Source organism: Athene noctua, chromosome 2, assembly GCF_965140245.1.
Source record: "Athene noctua chromosome 2, bAthNoc1.hap1.1, whole genome shotgun sequence".
NCBI lineage: Eukaryota > Metazoa > Chordata > Aves > Strigiformes > Strigidae > Athene > Athene noctua.
This window is the reverse complement of record NC_134038.1, coordinates 158,920,727-158,942,984: the sequence shown is the minus strand read 5'-3', so window position 1 is coordinate 158,942,984 and position 22,258 is coordinate 158,920,727. Positions and strand designations below refer to the sequence as shown.

Here is a 22,258-nt window from a genome sequence, read left to right as displayed (position 1 = left end):
TTTCTCAGGTCATCTCTGAACATTTCAGAGACTATTCTCTGAAAGAGGAACCTTCCATTAGCAGTTTAATTAAATGGCCTGAGAAGAGAGATAAAACTATCTTTTGAAGTTTGGAATCCTGAAGACAAAAAATTAGCATTGTTCAGGACTGGTTTTAAGCTTTCGCTAATTTCTTTAAGGGCTTTTATGATTGTGGGTAATTAGGAAGGTCTTATAAATTGAAGCCTTAGATTGTTCAGTATTTCTATTGACAGTCCATATACTAAAAAGAGGTTTTGCAAATTGTAGCTTGAATGTTTATTCCTCTTGCTCTTCTATGTTAGCATTTATGAAAATCAAAAAAGCCCATCAGAACTCTTGGATTTTTTAAAATACATATTTAAATTTCTATAATAAAAAGGCTATTTCGCATGCCAAAAATATTTTTGATATGCTATCTCATAGGGGAAGGTTGTTAAGGGTTTTTTAACTCAGACATATTACTTTTTCTACTGCTAGCCAGGTTTTTTAAAAGACATCCAATTCAGGAATGATCTGCAATCTTTTTTCAAGCAGAATTCTCAGCAAATTCAAATGCTTAGGTGAAAAAAGAGTTGTAAGTTGTACTTTTGAAGTGTCCCACACATGTGGAGTTTCATATGTAAGCTTCAGGCAGAGAACACAGATTTTAAAAGTAGAATTTATCAGTGTTGAAAACTGTTTTGTTTTTTTTTTCAAACTTAAAAGATGCATATCTAATCAAAATAAAATATAAATGTGGTACTATAAATAATCATATTAGCCAAGTGATAGAAAAGTTAGTGGCATATGAAGTACCATAGGTATAAGGGAAAAAATCCTTTCAAGGTTATTCTCATTTCATTATTACCAAATTCAAGTTGGTCTGTCACAACAGGTAACCTTCCTGTTGCTGCAACATACGTCTTTTCCAATATTCTTAATTCAGCTAAATATTCTGAATAGGTTGGGGTTTTTTTAGCATATTGCTTCAAATAAGAGTTCTAGCATAGCAAATTGCCACATGCTAAAGCCTTAAAATTGTTTTGTTGTCAAAACATAGTACCTTCAATTTGTCAGAACAGTCTGAGACATTAAGTTATTAAGCACACATAGGAGAAAATGAAAAGAAATGCCATATATCATCTGTTAAATTCTGTTGATTTTGATAGGTAAAATCCCCAGACCATTAATACATTTTTGGAGAGAGATTGATTTTTTTTCTGAAATGCCTTTTACCTCTGACTCTTTGGTTATGAGGGATAGATTTTCTTGTTTCTCCAGGTAGTTTTTATACCCTTTCTCGGTCAAAATGTGTATTGGTTTGTTATCATTTCAGGCGGATTCTGAAATCTGCTTGATTTGTAATTGTTAACCTCTACTTTATAATTCCACTATCCTTCCATAAAAACGAAGTGCGCATGTAGATATTTTTAGGGGAATATGAAAGTCAATCATGAATTCCCTGATGCGTTATTCCCACATCTGTTCACCCAAATACATGGTCCCATTGCATAAAATACAGGGGGTTTGTTTTTCCTTATTATCTTACGTAATCTGAAAGGTCTTCTAAAGGTGTATCAAAGAATAGCAGCGTCCTAACCTTCATGTCCAATTTTATTTCAAAATAAGATGTCTACATTTGCAACACTGTACTTTTGCATTTTAACTATCTCAGGTGTGAATCTGAGGAAGCTTTATTTCTGACTTGGATCTGAGAAACGGATTTATTTTAATATGCTCACACATGAATATTGCTATATATATGTTACTTTGTGATATATATGTTAAATAAAGATTACTTGCAACTTAAAGCCAGTTTCTTGGATACATATTAGAAACCTAATTTTTATATTCACAATCTGCATCTTATGAGGCACAGGTATTTTTGTTCTATTCCCTCCACATATATGTGTTCTTCATTATTTTTCTTAGAAGTACTCCAATTTGTGGCTCTTAATAAGCAATACTTGGAAGAAAAGGATGTAGAGGTGAGAACAGTAAGGAACTTCAAACATTTGCACCACCTGGTAATTGTCATCAAAGAAGATGTTTTCATTAGTTTCATTAGACGTAAATCCAGCTAAAGTGTCAAATAGTTTTTTTTCTGCAAATATGCGTAATTGATTATGAAAGGGACTACTGCTTCTTGAATTTGGAGGATAGTATGTTTCATTTTTGCAAACTGCTAGATGTCTAGCAGAAAGAATTATCAGTTTTTTGGTGATGATAAATTTTCAGTGTGAAGAAGAATCTGGTAGATTTCTTTGCTAGGGATCTGAATACAATAGCTAAAAGTTGTACTATTTGACTATTAATTTGACTTTGTATTATTAAAATTTAAATGTATATCAGAGATGGAGAAGTTAAATTATCAGTTTTAAAGATACCCATGTTATGAGAGTAATCCTATCCCACTTCTATATTTCTTGATCTTACAAAACACTGAGAAAGCTCAGTCCATTAAATTTGGAGAGCTTGTACAGCATTTCTAGAAGGCTCTGAACAATCTTCTGATTTAAGTTTTCCCATTTCATCTTTGAAAGAGATAACACATGTATGCAAATGTTTTTTTCTGCAAACTCTCCCTTTCCCTGATTTCACAATAAGTGTGTCTCTCTATGTGCTGCTCTCTTGGTGTCAATATAGCAAACATATACTATAGGCAATGGTGTTGTCTTTGCTGAAAAAAAGATGTGAAGGTTGTATTTCAGCACTGCAGTACAATATTTTCTCAAAAATATATTGGAGAATTTAAAGAGAAAAGTAATTATAGTAAAACGGGTACTGCCTCCAAGTAGTGAGGTAGACACTAGTTAGACCTTTTCTTTGAAAATAGCTACAGCTTTTACTGTAAGAGAAATACCACATATTTGAATGTGAATTTTGGAGATCAATGTCTATTTTTCATAAAAGTTATCATTTTCATATATTGTTGTCATAACTTTGCACTGGTGATATCCCATATTAGTTTTATAATAAAATAGACAATCTGTCAAAATTGGGAATGGATTAAAGATTGAGTGGGAAAGGAGAACATTACTATGCCAAACATAATGATAAAACATTCCAGACAAATCAGAAATATTAAACTGACTTTTACACGGATAGGTCTGCAGTGATGTCTCAAAAAGTTCTTAATATTACTCACAGTATTAAAATAAAAAAAGTGAATCAACAGTAAAGTTTTACTGTTAAGCCAGTATTCTTTATTAGCAGCGCTGGGGTCGCTCTGGGGATTCTCCACCATAAGGGCTCCCAAGAACACAAAAATCATACATATTCATTAGATTACTTGGAAAGGGGTGTCTTATGACAATGAGTTCCCAGAATTCATTTACCTAGTCCAAGCATGTCTAGTGAAAATAGAGTGAAGGTCTTTGGTGGTTGAGGGGGAAGTAAGTGGTCTTCTTCACAGTGTTTGCTAGTTGACCTTTTCAGAGCATGTGCTGTGAAGTAATGTCCAGGTGCCTCCTTCCTAAATCACAAAAATCATCCTCCCTAGATAGAATCTGTGTCCTTTTGTTCAAGTCCCCCTTATCTTAGGTTCCCATTTTAGGAGTTGCCCAAGTGTCCATTGAAGGCATTGTCTGCTGTCAGTAATTTACCCAGTGAGGGTTTTACTCTTGTCTAAGCAGACAAAGAGGCCTAGAGAAACAGTTAAAGAGTTCTTGGGAAACAAATGAAGCAAAATACAAGCAAAGCTTTCATGCATCACAGTTTAGTCTTAATCAAAGAATGTCAGAAATTAATTTGTTTGAGCCCTTTCAGTATTCTGATTAGAACTTGATTATGACAGTCCAGTATAACTAGATAAATAACAGGGAGAATACAAAGATGTCGGACGGTTGTGCTCTAATTCCTAGCATTAGAGATTTTGGCCCAGGCGGGAACAAACCTGTGAGTCAGAGTGCTCCCTCCCTCTGTGCATGCACATGGGTACAGTAAGGGTCGGTTGAACACGGTGTAGACACTGAAGGCGTTAACAAGAGAACAGCTCGTTTGGACACCGAGTGGTACACTGGGCCTGTACAGTCAGCCTCTCTGTCCAGTAGCAGCCTCCTGCTACCAATTTGAGACAGTTGGCCTTTTAGAGAAGCCAGACCTAACTGACACCCTCTCAGTTTCCCTCAAACTAGTTCTAAATGTGTTCAGGTTATTCCTTAGTTAATTCATTCATTTGAATAGAAATGCTTGGTATTGGCCACCAAACCCAGAGTTTTATAACCCGTACAGCAATATTTGAATAAATGAGATGTAGAAATCAGAGACTTCTGTGACTTCTGTCCATAGTACTAACTTTTCTAGTTTTGAAAAACTGTATGTAAATCATAAATCATGAGGACTCTTTATTTCTCTGTCAGAGAATAAATCATGTTCAGTACTGTTGCAGTATTATTTCTTTTTCTTCCTTTGTGCCTCGCCTGTAGTGTCTCCCAGCACTACTAAGATCCTCTCAAGGGACAGACAGCAATGATGTTTTATTTAAGCCTAAGAGTTAGGCAAAGCTGTAGATCAGGCGTTCCTGTAGATTGTGTGAACTTGTGCTGGTGTATGTAGGAAGGTGGGAGCTAATTGCCTATTACCATTCTGTATAACTATTCTTCTCTCCCCACCGGTTTTATTTCCTTCTTCTTCTTGTCTTGAATTTGGCTTTTTGTAAAGAAGTGAACTTCTTTTCCCTACTAAGCTCTAGAGAATGATGTTTCTTTGTTGTTTCCAATTATCTGCATAAAACAAGAAAGCAGGACAGAGAATCACAGAGTGAAAATGAGTCCATTAACCTCATTTGCACTGTTGGAGATAAAGGGGTTTTGTGAGGAATCTTAAGCTTGCACGATACTACCTAGTAGCTACCTAGTACCCAGAGGAAATATTTGATTAGAGATGTAATTTTGACTTGTTTCTGTTTTACGGCATTTCTTTTAAATTTTTTCTACTTTCCCTCTCCTTTTCACTGGCTTAAGTATGGGAGATAAATTTGGTATGGGTGATGAATCTTCATTGAGAACAAAGGTATGCAGCGAGCATCTGTCAATCCACTGTCTGCTGTTTTTTCTGACAAGCAAAGATGAATGGCCTATGCAGTAAATTTCCTCTGGGACACCAGTCTATGGCATATAGAAAGTCCTTCCTTTCTGTACAACTGTAAAAACATACTCTGTATGGAGTCTTGCTCCTGGAGTAGAATTCATTTGTTTCTGAAAGTTGTGTTGGTCTGAAATCCCATAAAATTAGAGGTGGTGAAAGGAGGGAGAAGGAGGGAAGTCAAGTGAAAGAGAGAAAAAATACCTTCCTCTGTCTCACATGTTCTGTGCTCTTCTGTGTATGAATCTTCCCTTCTGAAAACCTGTCATCTATAACCAAAGTCTTTGAGTGGTGTGCTTACATTTTTTATCAAGTTATCCATCATTATCATTGCATCAATTGGTCATTAACAGCTGGTGTAGTCATGGTCAGACTTCCCAGGTAGTATCACCAGGATTTTAAAAGTACTCAGACGATCATAATCACAAGTATTATCAGATAGAAAGGGGGCAGGGGACTTTTCTGTAGCTAAAATTCAAATGTGTTCAGCAAAACCAGAGTTGAGTTGTTAGATGTTATGTGACAAACAAGCAGGATCCAACCAATGGCAGCTCAGGTTTTGTGTTATCTGTTAAAGGAAATTAAAGCCCCTGCTAACATCATTCTCTCAAGCCTGCAGCTTTTCACATTTCAGTAAGGAAACAATGACATTGGGTTGTATTTACATTTCTGCAGGTTAATCAGATTTTTAATGTCAGGGCTTCAGTTTTGGTGGCCACTTCTTTCTTTTGCATGTGTGACCACAAAGTTAAATTTGTATTTCTTCTCTTGATCATAGCCCTGCTATAAGCTCAAATACAAATCCATCCAGAGAACACAAAGCAAATCTGAAATAACTCAGAGTATAATGTGATTTTGTGTATCTTCAGCATTTATCTTCAGGAATCCTCCCAGGTCAGTCCTACAAAATAATGGTAAACACAAGAAATTGAAATTTTAAAAGTGGAATGATTTGGGGTTTTTTATTCACCCTTATGCTTTGCATTGTTAAATCCAGAATGTTTGTAAGTCAGCAGATGAGCAAAGAATATATAAACCTGAGCAAAGCAAGGAAGTGGTGATGTAGTAAGTAAAAAAGAAAAAAAGGGGGGGGTGGGCAGGCAATTTAAGCACCTAAGCCCCTCTCTGCTATTTAATACATGATTTAAATGCTTTATTATCTCATCTGCTCTCTTCCACTATGAACAATGAAACACAGCTGAATTCACACTTTTATACAACTGACAGAACTGAAGGGAGTCGATCAACATTACCCATTAACTCTTTTTATATTTTTTTCATGATGTTTAAAGTTTTGTTTATTTCATTCAGATAATCTGAATGTTAGACAAATGAGACCAGGTAGAATAATGGTGACATTCTGTAGTTCATTTTAGTAATGTCAGTAATATTGTTAGTGAACTTATGTCAATCCACCAATACGTTCTATACAATGGTACAGGCAGAAATACTGGATATAGATTGATCTCCCAAAGAAAAACGGGTGCAGGCAGAAAGCTGATACTTTGTGCAAGCAAATAAAAGATCAAATATATGTTAATGTGGGTTTAGGAATGGATATATGGGAGCATGAGTCTGTCTGGAATAACATCAACTTTTGAACAAAGGCCTGTTAGAGATGAGAAATGTCTGCTCACTGAAAAATGAATGAATGAAGTTAATTCCTTGTTATGCAATACATATCTCTTGCTAAGCTGAAGGTGTTAGCCACAGAGTGTGTATCTAGAAGTTTCTCAAAAAAATAAACTGAAGAAACTGAATCTCTTTTGCTTTGTTTTCTTGCAAGCACTGAAGCAAATTTCTGTGTGCAGCAGATAAGAGAACAACAAATTTTTCAATACATTTTCTTTTCTCTTACTGACATTTAAAACAAAGAAAGAACAAAGAATGAGGAAGAACATGTACTGTAGAGACCAAATCTGCATGCATGTGGGAAGGAGTCAACTGACCTAATGGAATTCTGTAGTCTCTAATTTTGTGTGTATATGATTTATTTCCTTTTTCACCAAATACAGCAGTCATATGGTTGCCCTAGCCTCAGACAGAAGCAAATTGTATCAAGTCTCTGAATATTACAGAAAATTCCATTAAAAATAGAGGAAATTCTCTACACAGTATAGCTCTTGACTCTGAAGGGAAAGGAAAAGGGCGTGTAAAAATCAGTAACACTTCTAAAAGAAAAACTTTTGGAGAAGGAACTGTCTGGTGAAAACCCAGAAGAGAGCTATTGGAGACACAATTCAAAGTGACAATTCTACCTATATTCTATATGCCCCTCTTGATGATGCTTTAGTAGGTCAAGCTACAAGGTCTTTAGTACCAATAGCTGAAAAAAATGGCCACAGGAGGGGAAAGGCAGGTATTTCAACAAGCAGTGAATGTTAGAAGGGATATTAACCAGTACTAATCACTAGACAGTACTGATTGGGGCTGTATGGTTTTGGAACACTGAAAATAATGTAGTCGATTGATAGCATTTAGGAATCACAAATATGTCTGTGTGAATGTGCTGAATTGTATTGTGAAAAATAAAACACATGTGCTTTCCCAGTGTGTGAAAATAATCATGCTCCCAAGTAGGGGAGAATGCTAATTAATACTTGAATAGCACTTCTACCAAGTTAACCTGCTTTTCAACGGTATCCTGGCTCTGCTTCTAGATGTATGAATGTGCTTATTGTCCACAACCACAGTTCAATACACCTATAAAAAAATAAAAAAAGAAAAAAAAAATGGAAAAAAAGAGAAAAGGTAAATTCTGGGTGCCATCAATAGGCTATATTGTTTTCAGAGGATTTTCTTGTTTTGGGGAGTGACTTACTGGTGTTTCTCAGTGGCTTTTCCATAGGTGTTAAAGTATCTGTGATTTTCCTCTTTAAAATAATAGAACCTTGTTGGAAGCAGAAAAGATTGGAAAATTGCAAAGCCCAATATTGCTGAACACCTGGTGCCCAGAGCAGACACAGGAAGGGTGAAGATCCGGTGATTTGTGTTGCCATGGCACCAGGGAGGAACACAAAGCGGGGTGGAAGCCATGGGTTCCTGTTCTTCCAGTTTGTGGAAGAGATGTTTTGCACAACTCCTCAGAAGTTATACCAAGAAACATTTTGTGCTTCTGCTCCAGGAACAGTGGTTTGACCGCAGTCCCACACGTGCACACACACATGCTTCACACACTTGGCACTATAGTGGATATATACTGCCCCAAGTTTGTACTAAACTTGGAGAGATGAGAATTTGATACCAAATTGGAGGGATAGATGGGTTTGTTCTCCTTGCCACGTCCCCCCCCTCCCCCGCCCGAAGGGACGCCTTTTAGTAAGATTTGTGACCTCAGCTATGCTGAGTGCTCACCTGGGAAACTGAGCTTGTGATTGCAGTTGGTTTTGTTCGTTGAGCTGCAGAGCTATTCTGCAGCTTGGTGCATTTATTGCTGGCCATCTCAAAGAATCTATAGGTGTTGCAAAATAATAAACTCTGCTATTCATGAACCTGACTGCTGCTTTTGAATGCGAACTGACCTACAGCCTCTGGTGTCAGGCCTATAGTCACAGCAGCAATTAGCTGTGACCTATTAAGAAATAAATCCAGCCACCCCAGCCCCCCTAATCTTTGAAGATGGGCTAGAATGCAAGGGGATTCACCTCTTACTAAATTTATCTCTCACTTAAATACAACAAACCTACATCAGCCTCCCCTTTTCCTCCCACCCCTTCTAAAGGCAGGTTTTTATTTGCATTTCAATGTTTTAAGGATGTAAATGAGCACCTATTAACATCATAACACTAAGCAAGAAGATGCCTACCTGCCATTGATAGCAGTGGTAGTCAGACAACTACTTGCATGTTTCAGAAAATCTACCTATCTGTATAACTGTAAACATGAATAACTTCGGAAATCTGGTTTAATGAGTCATAAATGCAGAGGAAAAAAATCAGGATATGTGCCAGAACTCACCAAAATGCGGTGTTTCTGAAAGTGGAAGATAGAGCAAAAATATAATTACTTAGATAAGAACCCTGCCTGACTCATACGGTCTGAGCTGAGAATGGTTCTCAGTGCTGATTGTAAATACTGGCTCATGTATGGAACCTGACTGGAGCTCCAATTAAATCTATAATTACTGTCTGCTATTTCTACTATATAAGCAAACTGCAGGTAGCCCTTTGTGTCTAGGGCAGGCTGTCAATTAAATCCTTGCATGCCTACAGTCCTAGGCTGTTATTATCACCTTTCACTGAAGACAACAAATCCCATCATATAAAAGTGACAGTCTAACGCTCTAACAGGAACACTTATTAGTGATGCTTTTGTAAATCATGAAGTAGATTTTAAGGGCTTATATCTTTCCAAAGAAAGAACTTTATTGAATCTCAGTCAGTGGTTTGGAGCTGATTTATCTGCATAAATTGGCAAAACTAAACTGTGAAGCTGAAACAGAATGTTTAAAGCCTTGTTTTTATCTTTTCAGCAAAACACTGAACCTACCTGTGTGATACTTTGAAGTGGGACGTAACAAGTTACGTCCAGTGTAATGTGCTGATGGCAACTGCCTTATCACCCAGTTAAAGGGCATTAAATTACCTTGTCAGTGTCAGAGTATGTCTACTTTAAGTTTAATTTGGAGTGGACAAGGTTTTAGTAATACAGTAGTGAGTATTTAATATTGATGATCTCTTTAACCAGCAAACTGCTGGACCATTTGGGGTTATTGAGTCCTGTCAAAGACACTGTCATTCAGCTTATTCACTGGATGGCCACAAACCTTTCTCTTTTTTGGATTTTTTTTCCTACAACAAAGCAGTTTATCTGAGATTGGACAATTAGCATAAATGCTATTTGTAGGGCTGTTAAAAAATCCTATGTTTACGAATGAAGAGAACAGGACAGTTTTGAGGGGTGATGGTCACTGTCAAGGTTATGTTGTAACCTAGAGAAAAGTGAAACTAGAGAAAAGTGAAACTAGGACTGTTGCCATGGCAATAGAACATACTATTAGCCTCTTTCAGTTCATCACCCATGATACCAAGTGCACACATAACTTGAATAGCACTGAGAAGTGATTTTACAGACTTTCTGTTTCTGGACTGAGACCTGTGTGTTTATCACTCGATTTTGTCCAGCAAATGCAAGTGAGATTAGACACTGTGACTGGTAATACACAATGACCGAAAATCCTTCAGTAAACAAACTTTTATTTATCAATAAGAACAAGCCAGATAGTGGTGTAGAATAGTAGTGTGTAGGATTGTGTGTTTGTGTGAGAAGATTCTTTCTTTAATCTATAACAACAAAAGCACTCTTTAGATGACACTAAGAATATTTCTTTGTGAATCTGTTTCCAAGTAGATGAGGCCTCAGAAAGAAGCAAGCTGTAATGATGCTTGAAAATGCTTCATTTGCTTCTTGCACTTCATCTTCATCATTCTTACTGACCAGACTTCCCAAAACACTTTCTATACTTTCTTGTCATTTTTAAAATCATCTTTTTATTCCAACAGATTGATGTTAATTGTTTGAAAACTGATTCTTGTATTTAATTCTGTAATTTGGAAGCTTTCTTGGAGCTTTAGAATAAACCGCGTTTTTTAATTAGTTAGGCCTATGTGGTTTCACTAGCATCATAACCAAACTAAATGGAAATTTGAAAAGAGACATTCAGATCCCATGTTCCCATTATTTTCATTCATAGGAACAGGTTCCTCAAAGTCTGACTCTCTTGCCTTTTTTTTTTCAAACTCTCTCATTTATACTTTGTCTTTGCAATTTGTGTTCTCCATAGACTTGATAAGAGCTTTTTCTTGTCGCATTTTGCTTGATTGCATTTTCAATATTGTCTTTTATTAAGAGCTTAGCTAAAGAAGAGAAGACATGAGTGGGAGGGAAGGTTTACCACCTTTTATTATTTGAATGTTTTAAAGATCATGGTATGAGTAAATAGTGCTCATGCTGTTAGTGACTCACAGTTATTCTGCAAATACATGATGAAAAAGCTTGAGAAAGCACAAAGAGATGGAATGCTGCATTATCTTGATGCATGTTGAAAAAAGGTCACTGAGGAATTATACAATTGGAATAATAAATGAATCTTAAATCTTTTTGAGAATAGTAGGGCTCTTTTTGTCAGTTATATATTCCTATTTAATTTTTAAACAGATTTTTATTATATTCATGATCTCAACAAAAGTCAAATAAGACAGGTATTTATAAATGCAGTCAGTGATCTTTTCAGAAATCTTACAAGTATTAGCAACAAGATTGCAATCATATCTCATGGTAGTGACCAGAAATACAAAAATATCATGGCATCATATCCACCTATCATTTGATAAGTGGAATTCTCTTTTGGGTTGATGGCTGCATTTTGCTGTGTAAAAGTAGTGGTTCATATTTCTGCTTTTGAAATGTGCCATAAACCACTGGGATGGGTCTGCAAAATGGCACAGCCATGTGTGCATACATGCACACACATTAAAAATTAGTTCAACGGAACTGGTTTAATTTTGCAAAGAAACCTAAGCCCTTTCTTCTAGAGCTTTGACGTTTTGATGTTCAAACGAAGATGCAAACTTCATAGCTGGTGCATTCTACCTGTAGAAACAATTCCTGAATATCATAAGGCATGTGAAATTTGAAGGTTTTTGTTGCTGTCTCTGTTCCATGCTTGGACCTGTAATGGGCAGGTACTTGCATTAGAACTAGATAATACCCTATGCAAGGTCCTTTTAGCTTTCCATTGAAGCATTTCAGAGTTATGTTCAGGCACTGTAGCTAACACCTGTCAGCAAAAAAATATTGACTTGGTTTACATAGATTTTATAATTAATATTCTGACATCTGAAATGACCTTGTAAATTAAAATTGATAAAGAAAGATTTTTAAAAATCATATTTGATTAGGAGAGTAGAAGAGTACTGCAAGCAAATATCTCCATGGTAATTTTGCAGTAAAATTTTCATTAATTGTGTTAAAGAAATTTCCCATGATTTTAATATCTTTTGAAAGTGTTGTATACATTATAATATTGCTATCAGAAACGTACTTGCACTTACTCTGGACTCCACCATATTCTTTACACAGATGTATTTAAGAAAGACTTTAACTAGTAAATACATTCTTACTACATTGTTACAGCTAGGCAACTATCCTAGTCTTTATCATTTTACCTTTTACATTTGTTTCCCTAATCAAGAACAAAAGTGTAAGGACTCCGTTTGGCTTTCAGTGCTAACCCAGATTTTACTGTGCTGAAAAAATCCCTAATCTTTTCAACAGGGTGATACTAGCATTCAGGGTGATCTTAATGAAATTTATTTCTATCCAATATCTTTTTAAAGTTTGGAGTGTCACAGACAGAACATTTTTCCTGAACCATCATTTTTATTAAACTGTTCTGAAACTAGTCTCCTTTACACAGCTCACTCCATTTTCTGCTTTGCTACTTTCAGAAAATGCAAGGGCAAGAAGAATCTGATTATTAGCAGTTTCAGAAACACCCTTAGAGTTTACTGCTCTGCAGATCACAATGACTGTTACTCACGTTTCTAATCTTATTGATCAGCAGTTTCATTAACTTTCAACATCTCAGAAGCTTGAACACTATATGTAAGATGTCTTTGCTTAGTGAATAAATAGCAGTATTTTGCTTGTTTCATAAGCCCGAGATTATTTCAGAAATACTTTGCTTTTAGCGAAAGTAAAAGAGTAATTAAAAAAGAAATCACAAAGTGCATGTAAAATTAATTAGAATGTAGATTGTTATATGTGCAGGGTTTACAATGAAAATATATATTGAACAAAAAAATCACTAGTACAAATGTATAAAACGTTTTTTTAAAATATACACGAGTGTATCCCATTCCCTTTTTCTGCTTCATATTGTCAGGCTCACCACTTAAAAAGCTGAGGTGAATGCTTTAATCTGCCTGAAGTTTATGAGGGTATTTTGATTTTGTGCTTCGTCAAAGCTTCTGTTCTTCATTTAATGCACCCTGCTATTCTATAATGTGTTATAGTGAAGCGCTATTTATCTTTTTAAAATATTATATTTCTTCACTGAAATTCAAATTTCCTAAAAATCTTCTTTAATGTAGTAGAATAATTTTGTCTTTAATATCTCTGATGACTAATTGTCATACTTATCTTAGTTGATAGCAAGTGTGTATTTGACTTTTTCAATAATTTGTTTTCTAGCCTAAATTAAAGATTGCAAGGTAAATTTTTTATCCTCCTAAAAGTCTACCCTGGGGGAAATAAAGCTAATGATTTGGAGAGGGTTCAACACATTTCAACATGTCTGTATGTGATTCTTAGCAAGTCATTTAATATTTGCTGTTCAGTTCAGCTACCTATGAAATGAGATTAAAAGTACTAATTTGCGGGTGACTAATTAAAAAATAGCTGCGGACAACTTTACATTTGGCTCTATTTGCAATACTTTTTTATTAATTTTCCTTGAATATTCAAGTCCTAGTTTTTTATTAATAGAAATAATTATAAAAAGCTAATTTTAAGCCCCAGTGGCTGCATATTTACTGGAAGTGTTCTATGTTCATTTGTCAAGTTCAAAATTTTAGCTGTTAAGTCAATACTGTGTGAAAAAAGGGAGAGTTTTATGAACAAATACGCTGTTTGAAATATAAATTGTGTTTGTTAGATGTATAAAGACATTTAGAATTGTTTGCCCCTGTTTTGGAAGGCTTATATGGTTTCCAGACATAATGTATTGCAAATTTTATATACATATATATGTGGGATAAAAATATCATCATGTGATTGCCAATTTGTGGTACGTTAGTTAGTTACATAAACGACCCAGTCTGATAACGAGGACAATACTATGTGTGACTTATGGACAAAACTAAAACAGAACGAATGGAATAAAGCAAATGTAATTTCAGTTTGTAAATTGAAAATAAATTACTTATTTACTCACAGATGGAATACGGAAATAATTCCCTATAATAAACAAGTTCAAGATTTTTATCATCTCCTTTATGAACAATTTGCTGACTTTTTCCCCCAAGGAAAACATTTGTTGCATATGTATCTTCTGATAAATTACTTATGGTTCCATTTTAATAAATTACAATCTGGGAGACTTATTGCAAGAGTTCTTTAAAAGGTATTTGTGAGTCAGTTTAGATTTATAAGAGAATGACACAATGCAAATCAAATTTTCAGTTATTGTTATTGATACTAGCATTATTTCAAATTAATCATCTTATGCACAAGGGATAAAGATGGCACATCCAGGAATATGCTTTGAAGATGCACTGAAATGAATACTCTTGGAAGACTAATAGGACTGAATCTTCTTGCTTAATATATTTTTGACAAGCAGTTAATTTACAGAGATTATAGAAAGAGATTTGTATTAATAAAATATCTAATAGTATAAAAATGATACTGTGTTCAAGAATTAAATCAATTTAAGTAAACATAAAATAGAATGACTTTTTGTTTCACTAATAGGCAAGGACAATGTATTTTTTGAAACTGAGGGAAGGCTAAATTTTTACTCAAGAAAAACAAAATATTAGGTGTTTTATAATTTTGTGAGAGTTTCTTCTGTCTCCTAAATAGCAGTTGTATAGAAAGGGAGGAAAAGGAGTATACTTCAGTATTTCAGGCTTATTCTTTCACAACCTATAGATAGGTACACTTTAAGAATAACAAACCTTGTATTTCTTCTGAGGGTTTTTGTATCATGGAGTTATATATTTGCATATCTCAAAATCTTATTTGCAAGTTGATAGGTGGTAGTAACTCCATGGAAAACTTCAAATACACAAATATTGTGTATATCAGTAATGAAACAGATTTAACCTTAGAGGTAGTGAAGAGATGCACCATTGTTTCACAACTAGGCTTTGTGATGTATGCTGCCAAAATATAAATTCTGGAGCCCAGATGATGAAGTACTGTTTAGGAGAAGAAAAGAATCATGTCAAACTTAAAATATTACTTTGAATTGTATGAAAACTTACGATCTTAAAATGTTTACTCTTCCAGTATAATAGAAGTGACATTAAGTAAGCTGCTTAAAGCATTACTGAAAAGTACTTAGCTCAGTGATCAAAATACTCTGTAGATTACAAGACAGAACAAATGCTGTGGAAATCACTGATCATTTTTTATGTATTTTTACCAAGACCGTTGATCAGTATGAGCAAATTCTTTCTTTACAGGAACAGTGTAACTGAGGGGATGCATACGACTTACTGTCCTTTAACTTAGTGTTAATGCCAGGACAGTACATTCTGTAAGAGAGTGATTAGAGGGCCAGTCTTTTCTTCCATACTATGTATTTGCATACATTTAAAAATAAAATTAAGTTACCTTTTGTGTGAGTTGAAAGGTGAAGGATAAAAATTATTCTCGTACTTAAGCAGTCTGTATTTCAGTCTATCTTGGAAGCTGAAGGAAAACTGACACAATATAACTTGACGGATGTGGAACTCTGCAGATGCTAGTACTATTGCTCTGTTGCACATGTGAAATACAGATGGATAAAGGAGAGTGTAGCCAAGTCATGTTTGGGTGTAGACAAGATAATCTAAAGGTGTAAGTAGCCAGCTGTTCATAATTTCCAGTGAAATCACAGCTAATGTCCAGGGTACCTTGCTTTCTGACTTTATGGTCATGCTGCTGTCTCTACTGACTTTCTAAGGAGGTGTAGAACCACAAGCCAGTTAAGGAGCACTAAAACAATAACACTGTCCCAGAACCAACACATCTTGGGGGTTTGTCACTGAGGCAGTTCCTTTGTAGAGCTCTTGCTTCTCAATGCCTTTTGACTTAAAGCTAACAAAAAATGTCTTGCAGTTTTTAGAGTACAAGTGTAATCAATCTTCATTTCTTCTGGATTTTTTTAAAAAAATGCATTATTATTATTATTCAGACAGCTGGTTATGGTGTCATGCACTTACTCATTTGTCAGTGGAAGGACGCCTTTTTCAAGCAATTCGAACATTGTGTTCCCACTTAAATCTAAGCTTGGATGATGTGTGCTGTATAGTTTGTGCTTATATACCTGCATCTTGTAATTTCTTCCCCTTCATTCTCTGGGTTAATCTGATTCTAGAAACACATTCATTTGGTACATAAGAAATTCATTTTTGAGAATGTGCCTTTACCTTGTATTCTGTCTCTAGACGTTATCATGCTTTTTTACTTAGAGTTGGTTATGAGGCCCTGAATTCCTTTTGCAGCATTCTTCCTGTGGTTCTCCCTCTTATTTTTCTTCCCTCCCCCTGATTTTTGACCCCAGCCTCCTCCCCTCTTTCCCAGCACACTGCCCAGTATCTCTCAATCAAGGTGAAGAGATGTATGACTTCTATTGCAAGAAGAAAGCATGCAGCCTGAGCACAGCGCGCTCTAATTTGTCTTCTGTCTGAATGTAAAGCAGCCTCTATCACCCAGGCTGCCAGGCAAGGTTGAAGGATGGTCGCTCTGATAGGTTTATCATGTGTTCTCATCTCTAAGAAAGCTAAATGAAAACATAAAGTTCCCAGGCATTGGTTGGGTACATACTGATAGCATATAACTGCTGGCACTAAAATTTAGATCCACGCTGAACTGTCAGCACCTTTTTCTTTTAAAAGGGACACGATGTTTGTACTTACAATGACAAAGACAGCAGTTTCAAGGAAGGTGTCATATGTCAACACAAATTAAGTTAAAAATGTAAAATATATTACTGAATAATATTTTTTTGGATGAAAACAAAGAAACTTCATTTCCAGGTAAGCATACCCCATGCACCCACCGCCCCAGTGAATTTTTAAATTACACTGGTGTATAGGTTGGAAGAACTGATGCTAATGATGTCCCAGAATTAGAAATTCACATGATTTTAATGACAGTTACAGAAGACTGCAAGAGAATCAGCCTGTGAGACAGAAAAAAACAAAAGAAAAAAAGGTAGATGAGGAACTGTAGCAAGCCACTGTAAACACAGTCTTACTTTTCATAAATTAACTTCTTTTATCTCTTTTGGATTTCCCCCCTCCCCATTGTTTCCTTCAACAGGTGTATTTTGTTTCATTTTACTCCATGTCGTTCTCTCTCTGCTTTTATGTAGAAATAGTTTTCAATCCAGGCTGATTTTTTTACTCCTGAGAAAAATGTACAATAGCTCCACTTAGGAAAGATCCCTAAAATACTTAACTACAGCTGCCCACTTTAGCACTATCAGTGTTTTTACTAACGTCACTATAGTGATAAATCTTGTGGAAAACTATATTGGAAAACATAGGTATTGCTTAGAAACTCGATGGAGTTGTTTCTCCCTGTGTCTATTTTTATTGTGCTTCAAAACAAACAGACCAACACTGATGAATCATAAAATGGCTAATTACACTAATGGCTGAATTACACCTACAGTAGGGGCAATTTTCCTAGAAAAGTCTAGATAGTTCTGACTACCTCAGAAATAATTTCTGTGCTGTACCATCACGTGCCACAGAAGTCCTTCAACATTAAGGCAGATACAGCCTGAGCAATTAGAGTAAGAGGAGAACTAGAGATTTTGCACAGAGGAAGAATGCTTTCCATGAAGAAAACAGTCTTTTGTTGGGAGGTAGTCTTAAAACATTTAGATTCCCTATTTCCAATTCCTTTGTTTTCCTTAGTTTAAGGAAACTAAGGAATGTGTATGTCCCTCCGAGGAGTACGCAGTGATCTGGCAAAAAGGCATGAAGATGCCAACAAAAGGTCAAATGTAAGGATGATACTTCCCAGAGGTGAGGATAAAAAATACATTAGGTTAATATTTATGAATTGACAAGAGTGCCCTAGAAGGAGAAACTAAACAGTCTGTGCTATGCTTATGTCTTAATCTGGAATGTTGCTGCTGTTGAACTTTGATTATTTTCCCCTCTATGTTTTAGGAATACATATACTCTAGCATATATATTCTATAGATTACTAAAAATGGGCAGTAAATTGCTATTAAACTTAAGGAGATGTTCCTTCTGTAAATCATCTGTAAATGAACTGCTGAAAATTTCACATTAAGGATCTTACTAGATCAGTGTCAGAATGTCAGCTGAACAGTGCAGTTATCCTCTTTCTGAGTGTATACATCTAGGTATCCACTTTCATACTTTTAATTTTTACTGCAGAGCAGATTTGGAGAGTGGGACTCCCCAGATCCTAGCTTGGCTACAGTACTTTGCAGCAGGTCTGATAGAATTCGGGTTCCTGCAACTTTTTCTTTGCAGTGTAAGACTAGTGAGTTATAAAATGACACGATTTGTTTTTTCAGGAAAATAAAAGATTCTGGAGAGAAAGGAAGACTTTAGAAAAACAACAAACCAAACAAATTTTATGAATGTGTCTCTACTAATGCTGCTCTGTTTACATGAACTCATATCCCCACAGAGATTGTGACCTTCCTTCAGGGTGAAGGGACCTGCCTCTATTTTCAGGGATCTATCCCCTTTCATCCTACCAGTGGTTTTGTTTGTTTGCCTGTGTTCATGGGCTTTTCATGTTCTGTGCAAAAGTTATCTTAAAGGTTGACTGGACAGAAGTCAAAATAATCAAAGCTAATAATTCAGGTATTGTTCCTTAACAATTCTCAAATGTTTGGTGAGAAGAGGCTTTTGCCATTTTATTCTTTCCTGTCTTTTCCTTAGACAGCTTTCTTTTGCATTAACATTCTATAGTTCATACAATTCTCAATACTCAGACAAATAACACTATTTTTATAGATTACTGCAGAACTGTTCTAAATCCATCATCCTCCTCTAATAGCCCTGAGATGTGTAAGTATAGGTCCACTGAAATCCCTAGACCTGCCTGCTTGGGCTGTTTAATTAGGCACACAATGAAGAACCATGATTACATGGCCTGACATGCAGGTCTCCAGTGGATGAGCAATAGCTACATGATGGGAAATACATGTGGAACAAAGAGCAGTGATTTGTGGTGGAAATAAAAAATTGCTTCAGGAATGTGAATTGGCTCACTTTTATTCTTTCTAAAGAAGTTATATGTAAATAACTCATTTCATTTTTAGAATGCAGCTAATTAGGTGATCAATTGAGTTGCAAATGCATTAAGCTATTGATTTCTTGATGAATCAGTGTGGGGCAAAACTAGTCCTGAGCCCTAGTAAACCAAATCAGGGGAACTTCTTTTGGCTCTGAAGAAAACAGGTGATTAAATAAAAGATGCGATAATACTGATGATGAGAAGGTTTAATCTCACAGTATTTAATAGTGCAGGAAGATGGATGAGAGCTGAACTTTTTAACAAAATAAGGGAGAAAAACTCCAGTGTAACATCCGACAAATTAAAAATAAGAAAGAAAGTCAGTCAGGGTCCTGCAGCAATTAAAGTGCTCATCTTCTGCTATGCTTTTCAGGCTTCTATTTTACTCTGTTCTTAATTTGTGAGCTTAATTCTCATCCCTTTCCCATGTGTTCTGTTGAGGACATTAGCTCCTTTTATTTTATTCTATTTTTTTTCCTTTTGCAGTCAGTTAGTCAATTTTCTTGACAAGGGATCATACTGACATCCAAATTAAGAAAAGACCAGACATCAGAAGTTCATAAAACTGTTGCTAGTGTTTTCTGTTCAGAATTTGGAGGTGCAGGGCTCTGAAATAATAAATCAGTCATTGCTTTTTACTGAGTGAGCACTGCATTTTCTTGGGATGGGATTATACTGGTGGGATAGCCTCAGATGATACTACCTTTTCACAACAGTGGTCCTGAGGTTTTTTCTCCTGTCTTCTGTACCTCTCAGAAGATGGGGCTACAAAAGCAGATGCAAAGCACTAGCCTCCTAACTTACATCCAAATATGGTAGAGGACAACCCAAAGAATTTGAAACATACATGATTAATAAAAAGAATTATTCCTCAGTGTGCTAAGGATTAATTTGGATTTGATTAATTTAAATTAGATTAAATTTGATTAATTAGGATTTGATTCATTTAAATCTTCCTTTACACTGTGTTTAATTGTTTTTTATGTTCATGTTTCTTGACTAACCATCTTTGTGTTCTGAGACTAGACTATTTCAATATGTTGGAATTGTTCTTCTTTGAAAAAGTAGAAGATACTATATAAAACTCCAGGAAATGATCAGATTGCCTGAGCTGTGACCATGTGTGAAAAAATTTCTCCTTGTAGGTAACTAACAATAACATAAACTGAGCTTCAGACCCTTATCAGTCAGTTCCAGAGTATTTACTTCATTTGAAATGATTGACAATGTATTGTCGGTAAAGGTGCTTGTCATATATCTCCTGGCTTATCAGAAGTTAGTCATGCAAAAGACCAGTTTTAGTAATATATATTAGAAAGTTTTGTGAAGGGGTTAATGCATGTCTGTCCTCTGGCTAGACCTCAACTGGGACCTTGGTCTAAAGTTTCCTTAGCTCACGAATATTAGCCTTTCTTTTGAATAGACCTAAGACATATAGAATATCATCTCAACTACTTATCTCATGGGGAAAAGTCTAAATGTCAAGCAATAACATCGAAAGCCTTTAAAATTGGATTATGTTCTGCAAAGAAACATGTTTATGAGCACAGCAACATTTCTTTTCCAAAAGTGCCTACAGCCTATATGGCTAAAATGAGTGCTGCTTTCACAGCCTGTGCTAGATGTGTTCAGCTACAAGAAACCAGTGAATTGTTTCTGGGATCTCAGCTACACACAAAAAAGCTGTGACATTTGGCATCACAAATTGCATTTGTGTCAGCTGCATGATTTGACATAGGCAGTTTGGTGTTCTTGAACCCCTGTTCCTTTTGCCATGCACTAAATACATGGAGGCCCCTCAAAGAGCTGGTGGTTCATCTCATGTAACAGAAGGTCTTAAAAATACAACCTACAGGAATGTAGCAAAATGTTTTCATGATATGGAGAGAATGTTGTTTTAATTGTCACTGTCCACAAAACTTCCACAAATTCTAAGAAGGATCATATGGAAACCCCATGCCTTGTTCCTTTTAACAAGTGATAGGGAAAGAGTTGTTGCTTTCATCAATGTGTGTGCTTGAGCTTGGGACTACCCACTTTCTCCTTCATCCAGTGTTTGCCCTCAGTCATTGTAATTTCAGGGCCATTCTATTCACCATCAGGTTTTCTGAATTATCATCCCAAATCTGGAACAGATGATGTGGCAGAAGTGTAACTCCAACCTCTGACCTGTAATGAAGAGGATGGAATGCCTTTGCTGAGCCCTGCTCTTGGGCAGCAGCAGTCTAAGCTGCATCAGAGGTCAGATGTGCAGAAATCATCTTGGAGAGTTTAGGTTTAACTTCTCTGAAGTCACAGTTATCGTATAATTTGTTCAAAACATTACTAGGTATCCATGTGTTAAAGTAAAGCAGTAGTAGACTGAATTAGGACATGGATCACATCAGTAGGAACTCTCTAAACTACCACCAGCTTGGGATATTTGTGATGAGTTACTCATGCAGGAAGAAAGCAGACTAGTAAGACTACTGTTCTACTCTACTACTACTCTACTTTCTCTGTAAGTGCAGTTCTTTTTTCTAATTTTAATTTTTACTGAAACTTTTGACCTGCTTTAAATTGTATTAAGCGGTTGAACGTGAAGGGAGATTATATTTGTCAGAAACTTTGGGAGTACTGTGGGAAGTATAGGAAGGGAGAAAGCTCTCAGGTTACATTATTCTGATCTCATAATTGAAGCAGCTTTTTGTTATTGCTTTCTCCTTGCTTTTCTGTCTCACATGGATCTTAGGCGAGGGCTATCCTGTCAAATTAGACCATGCAAATATGTATACAATTGCATTTCAGGGGCATATACTGCCTTCCCATGTACATCTGCCCTACAGATCCTGTTCACATCTTTTTAAAAACTGTATATTTTAGAGCTCCATAAGCAGTTTCAGTGTTTACTGGAAGGAAGCTTGTGGAAAATGTTCTTGATACATTGAAACTGGTTTTGTATCATCTGTGATATGGATATAAATTCTGATTTATCTTTATTTTCCTTCATGTACAGATTTAAAGAAAAGTGGTGAAAGATGTCTGTAGTGTTCCTCAGACTACTAAAAATAGGGTCCCAAGTGAATGTTCATCTTCACTGAAGGCAGTAACTTTTTTTCAGAAATAAATTCAAGTAGCATCTGGAAAGTGACATGAAAAATAGTAGATCCGTCTTAGTTTTGTTCAAGAGTAT

The 22,258-nt window shown here is 35.7% G+C and overlaps 1 protein-coding gene across 1 annotated transcript in view; it reads left to right on the top strand.

Moving 5' to 3' along the window:
- CNTNAP2 (contactin associated protein 2) overlaps window positions 1-22,258 on the top strand; it is a 1,190,827-nt gene that overhangs the window by 661,887 nt on the left and 506,682 nt on the right. The gene's annotated exons all lie outside the window — the stretch shown is intronic.